Consider the following 14726-nt stretch of genomic DNA (forward strand, 5'->3'; position numbering starts at 1 on the left):
GAGGAGGGACAGATGGGATCTGGACGAATATCCATAAGGACACACTACTGCTGTCTCATTTGAGACCAAAAAAACCCTGTGGAGAAGCAGGGCAATTGTTGATTCTCCACTTTACAAGTGAGAACCTGAGCCAGGCCTGACGCACTTGTTACAGAACATGGAGAAGGGTGACAGGAAATGGACACTCATGAAACCTATGCCTGCCTCGCCAGTTTCAAAGGGTGCCTTCCTCTGTCCAGTACTTCTTAACCCTGGCTGCATCTTAGAATCACGTGGACAGTTTTAATGAAACTGGAGTGACTGAGCCCCAGCCTCAGGGATTCTAATTTCATTGGCTGAGGGTGAGGGCTTGGCATCAGCATACTTTAAAAGCTCCCCCCATAATTCTAAGGTGCAGCCCAGGTTGAAAACGACGGCTCAATGAGTCCACAGTACAGACTTTGTCATCAGGGGTCCTGGGGAAAGTTAAGATGCCACAGTGCTAGTGGGAGAGCGTAGGCAGGGTTGATCAACAATCAGTATGTTGTGCTAAATACAGAAATCAACCAATCAATGAACAATTTTTTTAAATTACCATTAATTATACAAATAAACTAAATCACAATGTGTGTGTAAATAAAACTACTTAACAAGTGATATAAGTTGCAGTGCAAATTGTTCATCAGTTTTTTATTGAGGTGTATTTTACCTATCACAAAATTTATCTCATCCATGTGTACGGTTCATCATCTGGTTCTGACTTCTTGGGAATTACTGATATGAGCTTTTCATTGGTAGGGCCGTCACTAGCTACATGATGCTCTCAGTTTGACTGCACTCTTCCAGAGTTTACCCATAAGTTTGATAATGATTAGGTGCCTGGGGATTGTGTTAAATGCTTGAGCTTTCAACTTCCCCCGATGCTCTTTAAGCTTCAACATTTTCTCTCTTGGCTACAATCAGGGAGGTTGGTACCTTCAGGGCCCTGGTTGCACTCCAGGAGCTAGTACTAGAAACGTGTGAGCTAGACGGAGGGGAAGGCAGGAAGGGTGAAAGCACATGAAGATTGGTTAATCGAGAACCAGAACCAGGAGCCTGTGATTGTCTTTTGGCTCCACCACCACGAAGCACCTGAGGCTATGCCCAGCTGGGTCAGGACAGTCATAACAGACAGTAAAGCAGTGGCTGAGTGGAGCCCAGTCATAAGTAAGACAGAGGCACAAGGCAGTGGAGTGATCGGTTCAAATGGTGGAGTAGAAAGATGTGCACTCACTCCCTCCTGCAAGAGCACCAGAATCACAACTAACTGGTGAACAATCATCGACAGGAAGACACTAGAACTCACCAAAAAAGATACCCCACATCCAAAGACAAAGGAGAAGCCACAATGAGATGGTAGGAGGGGCGCAATCACAATAAAATCAAATCCCATAACCACTGGGTGGGTGACTCACAAGCTGGAGAACACTTATACCACAGAAGTCCACCCACTGGAGTGAAGGTTCTGAGCCTCACGTCAGACTTCCAAACCTCGGCGTCCAGCAACAGGAGAAGGAATTCCTAGAGAGTAAGAATTTGAAGGCTAGCGGGATTTGACTAGAGGACTTTGACAGGACTGGGAGAAACAGAGACTCCACTCTTGGAGGGCACACACAAAGTAGTGTGCACATCAAGACCCAGGGGAAGGAGCAGTGACCCCATAGGAGACTGAACCAGACCTACCTGCTGGTGTTGGAGGGTCTCCTGCAGAGGCCGGGGGGTGGCTGTGTCTCACCATGAGGACAAGGACACTGGCAGGAGAAATTCTGGGAAGTACTCCTTGGCGTAAGCCCTCCCAGAGTCTGACATTAGCCCCACCAAAGAGCTGGGTAGCCTCCAGTGCTGGGTCGCCTCAGGCCAAACAACCAACAGGGAGGGAACCCAGCCCCACCCATCACAGTGGATTAAAGTTTTACTGAGCTCTTCCCATCACAGCAACACCCAGCTCTACCCACCACCAGTCCCTCCCATCAGGAAACTTGCACTAGCCTCTTAGATAGCCACATCCACCAGAGGGCAGACAGTAAAAGCAAGAACTACAATCCTACAGCCTGTGGAAAAAACCCCACATTCACAGAAAGATAGACAAGATGAAAAGGTAGAGGGCTATGTACCAGATGAAGGAACAAGATAAAACCCCAGAAAAACAACTAAATGAAGTGGAGATAGGCAACCTTCCAGAAAACGAATTCAGAATAATGATAGTGAAGATGGTCCAGGACCTTGGAAAAAGCATGGAGGCAAAGATCGAGAAGATGCAAGAAATGTTTAACAAAGACATAGGAGAATCAAAGAACAAATGAACAGAGATGAACAATACAATAACTGAAATGAAAAATACACTAGAAGGAATCACAAGCAGAATAATTGAGGTAGAAGAACGGATAACTGACCTGGAGGACAGAATGGAGGAATTCACTGCCGTGGAACACAATAAAGAAAAAAGAATGAAAAGAAATGAAGACAGCCTAAGAGACAACTGGGACGACATTAAACGCAGCAACATTCACATTATAGGGGTCCCAGAAGGAGAAGAGAGAGAGAAAGGACCCAAGAAAATATTTGAAGAGATTATAGTTGAAAAATTCCCTAACATGGGAAAGGAAATAGCCACCCAAGTCCAGGAATTGCAGAGAGTCCCAGCCATGATAAACACAAGGAGAAACACACTGAGACACATAGTAATCAAATTGACAAAAATTAAAGACAAAGAAAAATTATTGGGAAATAATTATAAGGGAAACTGACAAATAACATACAAGGGAACTCCCATACGGTTAATAGCTGATTTCTCAGCAGAAACTCTACAAACCAGAAGGGAGTGGCACGATATATTTAAAGTGATGAAAGGAAAGAACCTACAACCAAGATTACTCTACCCAGCAAGGATCTCATTCAGATTCAATGGAGAAATCTAAAGCCTTACAGACAAGCAAAAGCTAAGGGAATTCAGCACCACCAAACCAGCTCTACAACAAATGCTAAAGCAAATGGTAATAAGAACATACATATAGATAATTACCTTAAACATGAATGGATTAAATGCTCCAACCAAAATACACAGGCTCGCTGAATGGTTAAAAAAACAAGACCCATATATATGCTGTCTACAGGAGACTCACTTCTGACCTAGGGACACATACAGACTGAAAGTGAGGGAATGGAAAAAGCTATTCCATGCAAATGGAAATCAAAAGAAAACTGGAATAGCAATACTCATATCAGATAAAATAGACTTTAAGGAATGTTACAAGAGACAAGGACACTACATAATGATCAAGGGATCAATCCAAGAAGAAGATAGAACACTTATAAATATATATGCACCAACAAAGGAGGACCTCAATACATAAGGCAATTGCTAACAGCTATAAAAGAGGAAATTGACAGTAACACAATAATAGTGGGGGCTGTAGCACCTCACACCAACGGGCAGATCATCCAGACAGAAAATTAATAAGGAAACACAAGCTTTAAATGACACAATACACCACATAGATTTAATTGATATTTATAGGGCATTCCATCCAAAAACAGGAGATTACACTTTCTTCTCAAGTGCACATAGAACATTCTCCAGGATAGATCACTTCTTGGGTCACAAACCAAGCTTGCTAAATTTAAGAAAATTGAAATCATATCAAGCATCTTGTCCGACCACAACGCTATTGGAAAAAAAACGTAAAGAACACAAACACATGGGGGCAAAACAGTATGTTACAAAATAACCAAGTGATCACTGAAGAAATCAGAGAGGAAATCAAAAAATACCTAGAGACAAATTACAAAGAAAACACAACGATCCAAAACCTATGGGATGCAGCAAAAGCAGTTCTAAGGGGGAAGTTTATAGCTATACAAGCCTACCTCAAGAAACATGAAAAATCTCAAATAAACAATCTCACGTTACACCTAAAGGAACCAGAGGAAGAAGAACAGACAAAACCCAAAGTCAGTAGAAGAAAAGAAATCATAAAGATCAGAGCAGAAATAAATGAAATAGAAACAAAACAATAGCAAAGATCAATAAAACTAAAAGCTGATTCTTTGAGAAAATAAATAAAATTGATAAACCTTTAGCCAGACTCATCAAAAAAAGAGGGAGAGGACTCAAATCAATAAAAACAGAAATGAAAAAGGAAAAGTTACAACAGACAATGCAGAAATACAAAGCATCCTAAGAGACTAATACAAGCAGCTCCATACCAATAAAATGGACAACCTGGAAGAAATGGACAGACTCTTAGAAAGGTATAACCTCCCAAGAGTGAACCAGGAAGAAACAGAAAATATGAACAGACCAATAACAAATAATGAAATTGAAACTGTGATTAAAAATCTTTCAACAAACAAAAGCCCAGGACCAGATGACTTCACAGGTGAATTCTATCGAACATTTAGAGAAGAGCTAACACCCATCCTTCTCAAACTCTTCCAAAAAATTGCAGAGGGAGGAACACTCCCAAACTCATTCTATGAGGCCACCATCACCCTGATACCAAAACCAGAAAAAGATACTACAAAAAAAGAAAATCACAGACCAATATCACTGATGAATATAGATGTAAATATCCTCAACAAAATACTAGCAAACATAATCCAACAACACATTAAAAGGATCATACACCATGATCAAGTGGGATTTATCCCAGGGATGCAAGGATTCTTCAATATATGCAAATCAATCAATGTGACACACCATAAAACAAATTGAAGAAGGAAAACGTATAATCATCTCAATAGATGCAGAAAAAGCTCCTGACAAAATTCAACACCCATTTATGATAAAAACTCTCCAGAAAGTGGGCATAGAGGGAACCTACCTTAACATAATAAAGATTATATACGACAAACCCACAGCAAAAATCATTCTCAATGGTGAAAAACTGAAAGCATTTCCTGTAAGATCTGGAACAAGACAAGGATGTCCACTGTCGCCACTATTATTCAACATAGTTTTGGAAGTCCTAGCCATGGCAATCAGAGAAGAAAAAGAAATAAAAGGAATCCAAATTGGAAAAGAAGTAGTAAAACTCACACTGTTTGCAGATGACATGATACTATACATTAGAGAATCCTAACGATGCTACCAGAAAACTACTAGAGCTAATCAATGAATTTGGTAAAGCTGCAGGATACAAAATTAATGCACAGAAATCTCCTGTATTCCTATACACTAATATCGAAAGATCAGAAAGAGAAATTAAGGAAACAATCCCATTCATCACTGCAACAAAAAGAATAAAATACCTAGGAAAACCTACCTTAGGAGGTAAAAGACCTGTACTCAGAAAACTATAAGATACTGATTAAAGATATCAAAGATGACACAACAGTTGGATAGATATACCATGTTCTTGGATTGGAAGAATCAATATTGTGAAAATGACTATACTAACCAAAGCAATCACAGATTCAATGCAATCCCCATCAAATTACCAGTGGTATTTTTTAAAGAACTAGAACAAAAAAATCTTAAAATTTGTATGGAGACACAAAAGACCCCAAATAGCCAAAGCAGTCTTGAGGGAAAAAAACGGAGCTGGAGGAATCAGACCCCTGACTTCAGACTGTACTACAAAGCTACAGTAATCAAGACAGTATGGTACTAGCACAAAAACAGAAATATAGATCAATGGAACAGGATAGAAAGCCCAGAGATAAACCCATGCACCTATGGTCAACTAATCTATGACAAAGGAGGCAAGGACATACAATGGAGAAAAGACAGTCTCTTCAATAAGTGGTGCTAGGAAAACTGGACCGCTACATGTAAAAGAATGAAATCAGAACACTCCCTAACACCATACACAAAAATAAACTCAAAATGGATTAGAGACGTAAATGTAAGACCAGACACTCTAAAACTCTTAAAGGAAAACATAGGAAGAACACTCTGACAAAAATTACAGTAAGATTTTTTTTTGATCCACCTCCTAGAGTAATGGAAATAAAAACAAAAATAAACAAATGGGACCTAATGAAACTTAAAAGCTTTTGCAAAGTAAAGGAAACTACAAACAAGATGAAAAGACAACCCTCAGAATGGTAGAAAATATTTGCAAATGAATCAACGGACAAAGGATTAATCTCCAAAATATATAATCAGCTCATGGAGCTCAATATTAAAAACACAAACAACCCAATCCAAAAATTTAGGCAGAAGACCTAAATAAACATTTCCCCAAAGAAGACATACAGATGGCCAAGAGGCACATGAAAAGCTGCTCAACATCACTAATTATTAGAGAAATGCAAATCAAAACTACAATGTGAGGACTTCCGGAAAGATGGCAGAAGAGTAAAACGCGGAGATGACCTTCGTCCCCACACATAGACCAGAAATACATCTACACGTGGAACAACTCCTACAGAACACCTACTGAACACTGGCAGAAGACCTCAGACCTCCCAAAAGGCAAGAAACCCCCCACGTACTTGGGTAGGGAAAAAGAATAAACAGAGACAAAAGGATAGGGTCGGGACCTGCACGTGTGGGAGGGAGCTGTGAAGGAGGAAAGGTTACCACACACTAAGAAGCCCCTTCGCGGCCGGAGACTGCGGGTGGCGGGAGGCGGGGAGCTTCGGAGCCACGGAGGAGAGCACAGCAACAGGGGTGCAGAGGGCAAAGCGGGGAGATTCCCGCACAGAGGATCTGTGCCGACCGGCACTCACCAGCCCGAGATGCTTGCCTGCTCACCCACCGGGGCAGGCGGGGCTGGGAGTTGAGGCTCGGGCTTCGGTTGGAGCGCAGGGAGAGGACTGGGGTTGGCGGCGTGAACACAGCCTGCAGGGGGTTAGTGAGCCACGGCTGGCCAGGAGGGAGTCCAGGGAAAAGGCTGGACCTACCGAAGAGGCAAGAGACTCTTTCTTCCCTCTTTGTTTCCTGGTGCGCGAGGAGAGGGGATTAAGACCGCTGCTTAAAGGAGCTCCAGAGACGGGCGCGAGCCACGGCTAAAAGCGCGGACCCCAGAGATGGGCATAAGACGCTAAGGCTGCTGCTGCCGCCACCAAGAAGGCTGTGTGCGAGCACAGGTCACTCTCCACACCTCCCTTCCGGGGAGCCTGTGCAGCCCGCCACTGCTAGGGTCCCGTGATCCAGGGACAACTCCCCCGGGAGAACGCACGGCGCGCCTCAGGCTGGTGCAACGTCACGCCGGCCTCTGCCGCCGCAGGCTCGACCCGCACTCCGTGCCCCTCCCTCCCCCCGGCCTGAGTGAGCCAGAGCCCCCGAATCAGCGGCTCCTTTAACCCCGTCCTGTCTGAGCGAAGAAAAGACGCCCTCCAGCGACCTACACGCAGAGGCGGGGCCAAATCCAAAGCTGAGCCCCTGAGAGCTGTGAGAGCAAAGAAGAGAAAGGGAAATCTTTCCCAGCAGCCTCAGAAGCAGCAGATTAAAGCTCCACAATCAACTTGATGTACCCTGCTTCTGTGGAATACCTGAATAGACAACGAATCATCCCATATTGAGGAGGTGGACTTTGAGAGCAAGATTTATGATTTTTTCCCCTTTTCCTCTTTTTGTGAGTGTGTATGTGTATGCTTCTGTGTCAGATTTTGTCTGTATAGCTTTGCTTCCACCATTTGTCCCAGGGTTCTATCTGTCCGTTTTTTTGTTTTTCTGTTATTCTCTTAATAATTATTTTTTTATTTTAATAACTTTATTATATTTTATCTTACTTTATTTTATTTTACTTTATCTTCTTGCTTTCTTTTTTCCTTCCTTCCCTCCTTCCTTCCTTCCTCCCTCCCTCCTTTCTTTCTTTCTTTCTTTCTTTCTTTCTTTCTTTCTTTCTTTCTTTCTTTCTTCCTTCCTTCCTTCCTTCCTTTCTTCCTACTTCTACTAATTCTTTCTCTCTACTTTTTCTCCCTTTTATTCTGAGCCGTGTGGATGAAAGGCTCTTGGTGGTGCAGCCAGGAGTTAGAGCTGTGCCTCTGAGGTGGGAGAGCCAACTTCAGGACACTGGTCCACAAGAGACCTCCCAGATCCACATAATATCAAATGGCGAAAATCTCCCAGATATCTCCATCTCAACACCAGCACCGAGCTTCACTCAACGACCAGCAAGCTACAGTGCTGGACATCCTATGCCAAACAACTAGCAAGACAGGAACACAACCCCACCCATTAGCAGAGAGGCTGCCTAAAATCATAATAAGTCCACAGACACCCGAAAACACACCCACCAGACGTGGACCTGCCCACCAGAAAGACAAGATCTAGCCTCATCCACCAGAACAGAGGCACTAGTCCCCTCCACCAGGAAGTCTACAAAACCCACTGAGCCAACCTTAGCCACTGGGGACAGACACCAAAAACAACGGGAACTATGAACCTGCAGCCTGCAAAAAGGAGACCCCAAACAAAGTAAGATAAGCAGAATGAGAAGACAGGAAAACACACAGCAGATGAAGGAGCAAGATAAAAACCCACCAGACCTAACAAATGAAGAGGAAATAGGCAGTCTACCTGAAAAAGAATTCAGAATAATGATAGTAAAGATGATTCAAAATCTTGGAAATAGAATAGAGAAAATGCAAGAAACATTTAACAAGGACCTAGAAGAACTAAAGATGAAATAAGCAACGATGAACAGCACAATAAATGAAATTAAAAATACTCTAGATGGGATCAATAGCAGAATAACTGAGGCAGAAGAACGGATAAGTGAACTGGAAGATAAAATAGTGGAAATAACTACTGCAGAGCAGAATAAAGAAAAAAGAATGAAACTGAGGACAGTCTCAGAGACCTCTGGGACAACATTAAATGCACCAACATTCGAATTATAGGGGTTCCAGAAGAAGAAGAGAAAAAGAAAGGGACTGAGAAAATGTTTGAAGAGATTATAGTTGAAAACTTCCCTAATATGGGAAAGGAAATAGTTAATCAAGTCCAGGAAGCACAGAGAGTCCCATACAGGATAAATCCAAGGAGAAATATGCCAAGACACGTACTAAGCAAACTGTCAAAAATTAAATACAAAGAAAATATATTAAAAGCAGCAAGGGAAAAACAACAAATAACACACAAGGGAATCCCCATAAGGTTAACAGCTGATCTTTCAGCAGAAACTCTGCAAGCCAGAAGGGACTGGCAGGACATATTTAAAGTGATGAAGGAGAAAAACCTGCAACCAACATTACTCTACCCAGCAAGGATCTCATTCAGATTTGATGAAGAAATTAAAACCTTTACAGACAAGCAAAAGCTGAGAGAGTTCAGCACCACCAAACCAGCTTTACAACAAATGCTAAAGGAACTTCTCTAGGCAAGAAACACAAGAGAAGGAAAAGACCTACAATAACAAACCCAAAACAATTAAGAAAATGGGAATAGGAACATACATATCAATAATTACCTTAAATGTAAATGGACTAAATGCTCCCACCAAAAGACACAGATTGGCTGAATGGATTCAAAAACAAGACTCATATATATGCTGTCTACAAGAGACCCATTTCAGACCTAGAGACACATACAGACTGAAAGTGAGGGGATGGAAAAAGATATTCCATGCAAATGGAAACCAAAAGAAAGCTGGAGTAGCAATTCTCATATCAGACAAAATAGACTTTAAAATAAAGACTATTAGAAGAGACAAAGAAGGACACTACATAATGATCAAGGGATCAATCCAAGAAGAAGATATAACAATTGTAAATATTTATGCACCCAACATAGGAGCACCTCAATACATAAGGCAAATACTAACAGCCATAAAAGGGGAAATCGATAGTAAAACATTCATAGTAGGTGACTTTAACACCCCACTTTCACCAATGGACAGATTATCCAAAATGAAAATAAATAAGGAAACACAAGCTTTAAATGATACATTAAACAAGATGGACTTAATTGATATTTATAGGACATTCCATCCAAAAACAACAGAATACACATTTTTCTCTAGTGCTCATGGAACATTCTCCAGGATAGATCATATCTTGGGTCACAAATCAAGGCTTGGTAAATTTAAGAAAATTGAAATTGTATCAAGTATCTTTTCCGACCACAATGCTATGAGACTACATGTCAATTACAGGAAAAGATCTGTAAAAAATACAAACACATGGAGGCTAAACAATACACTACTTCATAACGAAGTGATCACTGAAGAAATCAAAGAGGAAATCAAAAAATACCTGGAAACAAATGACAATGGAGACACGACGACCCAAAATCTATGGGATGCAGGAAAAGCAGTTCTAAGAGGGAAGTTTATAGCAATACAATCCTACCTTAAGAAACAGGAAACATCTCGAATAAACAACCTAACCTTGCACCTAAAGCAATTAGAGAAAGAAGAACAAAAAAACCCCAAAGTTAGCAGAAGGAAAGAAATCATAAAAATCAGATCAGAAATAAATGAAAAAGAAATGAAGGAAATGATAGCAAAGATCAATAAAACCAAAAGCTGGTTCTTTGAGAAGATAAACAAAATTGATAAACCATTAGCCAGACTCATCAAGAAAAAAAGGGAGAAGACTCAAATCAATAGAATTAGAAATGAAAAAGGAGAAGTAACAACTGACACTGCAGAAATACAAAAGATCATGAGAGATTAGTACAAGCAACTCTATGCCAATAAAATGGACAACCTGGAAGAAATGGACAAATTCTTAGAAAGGCACAACCTGCCAAGACTGAATCAGGAAGAAATAGAAACTATGAACGGACCAATCACAAGCACTGAAATTGAAACTGTGATTAAAAATCTTCCAACAAACAAAAGCCCAGGACCAGATGGCTTCACAGGCGAATTCTATCAAACATTTATAGGAGAGCTAACACCTATCCTTCTCAAACTCTTCCAAAATACAGCAGAAGGAGGAACACTCCCAAACTCATTCTACGAGGCCACCATCACCCTGATACCAAAACCAGACAAGGATGTCACAAAGAAAGAAAACTACAGGCCAATATCATATCACTGATGAACATAGATGCAAAAATCCTCAACAAAATACTAGCAAACAGAATCCAACAGCACATTAAATGGATCATACACCATGATCAAGTGGGGTTTATTCCAGGAATGCAAGGAATCTTCAATATATGCAAATCAGTCAATGTGATACACCATATTAACAAATTGAAGGAGAAAAGCCATATGATCATCTCAATAGATGCAGAGAAAGCTTTTGACAAAATTCAACACCCATTTATGATAAATACCCTGCAGAAAGTAGGCATAGAGGGAACTTTCCTCAACATAATAAAGGCCATATATGACAAACCCACAGCCAACATCGTCCTCAATGGTGAAAACCTGAAAGTATTTCCACTAAGATCAGGAACAAGACAAGGTTGCCACTCTCACCACTCTTATTCAACATAGTTTTGGAAGTTTTAGCCACAGCAATCAGAGAAGAAAAGGAAATAAAAGGAATCCAAATTGGAAAAGAAGAAGTAAAGCTGTCACTATTTGCAGATGACATGATACTATAGATAGAGAATCCTAAAGATGCTACCAGAAAACTACTAGAGCTAATCAATGAATTTGGTAAAGTAGCAGGATACAAAATTAATGCACAGAAATCTCTGGCATTCCTATACACTAATGATGAAAAATCTGAAAGTGAAATCAAGAAAACACTCCCATTTACCATTGCAACCAAAAGAATAAAGTATCTAGGAATAAACCTACCTAAGGAGACAAAAGTCCTCTATGCAGAAAATTACAAGACACTGATGAAAGAAATTAAAGGTGATACAAATAGATGAAGAGATATACCATGTTCTTGGATTAGAAGAATCAACATTGTGAAAATGACTCTACTACCCAAAGCAATCTACAGATTCAATGCAATCCCTATCAAACTACCACTGGCATTTTTCACAGCACTAGAACAAAAAATTTCACAATTTGTATGGAAACACAAAAGACCCCGAATAGCCAGAGCAATCTTGAGAACCAAAAATGGAGCTGGAGGAATCAGGCTCCCTGACTTCAGACTATACTACAAAGCTACAGTAATCAAGACAGTATGTTACTGACACAAAAACAGAGAGATACATCAATAGAACAGGATAGAAAGCCCAGAGATAAACCCACGCACATATGGTCACCTTATCTTTGATAAAGGAGGCAGGAATGTACAGTGGAGAAAGGACAGCCCCTTCAATAAGTGGTGCTGGGAAAACTGGACAGGTACATGTAAAAGTATGAGATTAGATCACTCCCTAACAGCATACACAAAAATAAGCTCAAAATGGATTAAAGACCTAAATGTAAGGCCAGAAACTATCAAACTCTTAGAGGAAAACATAGGCAGAACACCCTATGACATAAATCACAGCAACGTCCTTTTTGACCCACCTCCTAGAGAAAGGGAAATAAAAACAAAAGTAAACAAATGGGACCTAATGAAACTTCAAAGCTTTTGCACAGCAAAGGAAACCATAAACAAGACCAAAAGACAACCCTCAGAATGGGAGAGAATATTTGCAAATGAAGCAACTGACAAAGGATTAATTTCCAAAATTTACAAGCAGCTCATGCAGCTCAATAGCAAAAAAAAAACCAACCCAATCCAAAAATGGGCAGAAGACCTAAATAGACATTTCTCAAAAGAAGATATAGAGACTGCCAACAAACACATGAAAGAATGCTCAACATCACTAATCATTAGAGAAATGCAAATCAGAACTACAATGAGATATCATCTCACACCAGTCAGAATGGCCATTATCAAAAAATCTAGAAACAATAAATGCTGGAGAGGGTGTGGAGAAAAGGGAACCCTCTTGCACTGTTGGTAGGAATGTAAATTGATACAGCCACTGTGGAGAAGAGTATGGAGGTTCCTTAAAAAACTACAAATAGAACTACCATATGACCCAGCAATCCCACTACTGGGCATATACCCTGAGAAAACCATAATTCAAAAAGAGTCTTGTACCAAAATGTTCATTGCAGCTCTATTTACAATAGCCCGGAGATGGAAACAACCTAAGTGTCCATCATCAGATGAATGGATAAAGAAGATGTGGCACATATATACAATGGAATATTACTCAGCCATAAAAAGAAACAAAATTGAGCTATTTGTAATTAGGTGGATAGACCTAGAGTCTGTCATACAGAGTGAAGTAAGTCAGAAAGAGAGAGACAAATACCATATGCTAACACATATATATGGAATTTAGGAAAAAAATGTCCTGAAGAACCTAGGTGTAAAACAGGAATAAAGACACAGACCTACTAGAGAATGTACTTGAGGATACGGGGAGGGGGAAGGGTAAGCTGTGACAAAGTGAGAGAGAGGCATGGATGTATATACGCTACCAAACGTAAGGTAGATAGCTAGTGGGAAGCAGCTGCATAGCACAGGGAGATTAGCTCGGTGCTTTGTGACTGCCTGGAGGGGTGGGATAGGGAGGGTGGGAGGGAGGGAGATGCAAGAGGGAAGAGATATGGGAACATATGTATATATATAACTGATTTATTTTGTTGTAAAGCAGAAACTAACACACCACTGTAAAGCAATTATACTCCAATAAAGATGTTAAAACAAAACAAAACAAAAACTACAATGTGGTATCCCCTCACATCAGTTAGAATGGGCATCATCAGAAAATCTACAAACAACAAATGCTGGAGAGGGTGGAGGGTGTGGAGAAAAGGGGACCCTCTTGCAGTGTTGGTGGCAATGCAAATTGATACAGCCACTATGGAAAACAGTATGGAGGTTCCTTAAAAAACTAAAAATAGAATTACCATATGACCAGCAATCCCACTACTGGGCATATACCTAGAGAAAACCATTATTCAAAAAGACACATGCAGCTCAGTGTTCATTGCAGCACTATTTACAATAGCCAGGTCACGGAAGCAACCTAAAATGCCCATTGACAGATAAATGGATAAAGAAGATGTGGTACATATATGCAATGGAATATTACTCAGCCATAAAAAGGAATGAAACTGGGTAATTTGTAGAGATGTGGATGGATCTAGAGCCTGTCATACAGAGTGAAGTAAGTCAGAAAGAGAAAAACAAATACCGTGTATTAACGCATATATGTGGAACCTAGAAAAATGGTACAGATGAACCGGCTCGCAAGGCAGAAATAGAGACACAGATGTAGAGAACAAACGTATGGACACCAAGGGGGGAAAGCAGCGGGGGGCGGGGGGTGGTGGTGGGATGAATTGGGAGATTGGGATTGACATGTATACACTAATATGTATAAAATGGATAACTAATAAGAACCTGCTGTTTAAAAAATAAGTAAAATAAAATTCAAAACAACAAACCAACAAACCACCATCTCATTGAGATTGACTGGGATTGTAATAAAGCTGTAGGTCAATGTTGGGGTAACTGACAACTCTACTATATTAAATCTTCCAATCCATGAACATGGCATATCTCTGTTTATTTAGCTTTTTATTGTCTCTTATGAGGTTTTATATCTTCTAGGTATGCTGTTAAAATTGATTTTTATATCTAGCCTCTTTCCTAATTTCTATTAATTTTTCTTGGCTGTGTTGGGTCTTCGTTGCTGTGTGCAGGCTTTCTCTAGTTGCAGCGAGCACGGGCTATTCTTCATTGCGGTGCGTGGGCTTCTCATTGCGGCGGCTTCTCTTGTTGCAGAGCACAGGCTCTAGGTGCGCGGGCTTCAGTAGTTGCAGCACGTGGGCTCAGTAGTTGCGGTGAGTGGGCTCTAGGGCACACAGGCTTTAGTAGCTGTGGTGCAC

Source organism: Monodon monoceros, unplaced genomic scaffold (genome assembly GCF_005190385.1).
Source record: "Monodon monoceros isolate NGI ecotype Baffin Bay Population unplaced genomic scaffold, NGI_Narwhal_1 Super_Scaffold_17, whole genome shotgun sequence".
Lineage (NCBI taxonomy): Eukaryota > Metazoa > Chordata > Mammalia > Artiodactyla > Monodontidae > Monodon > Monodon monoceros.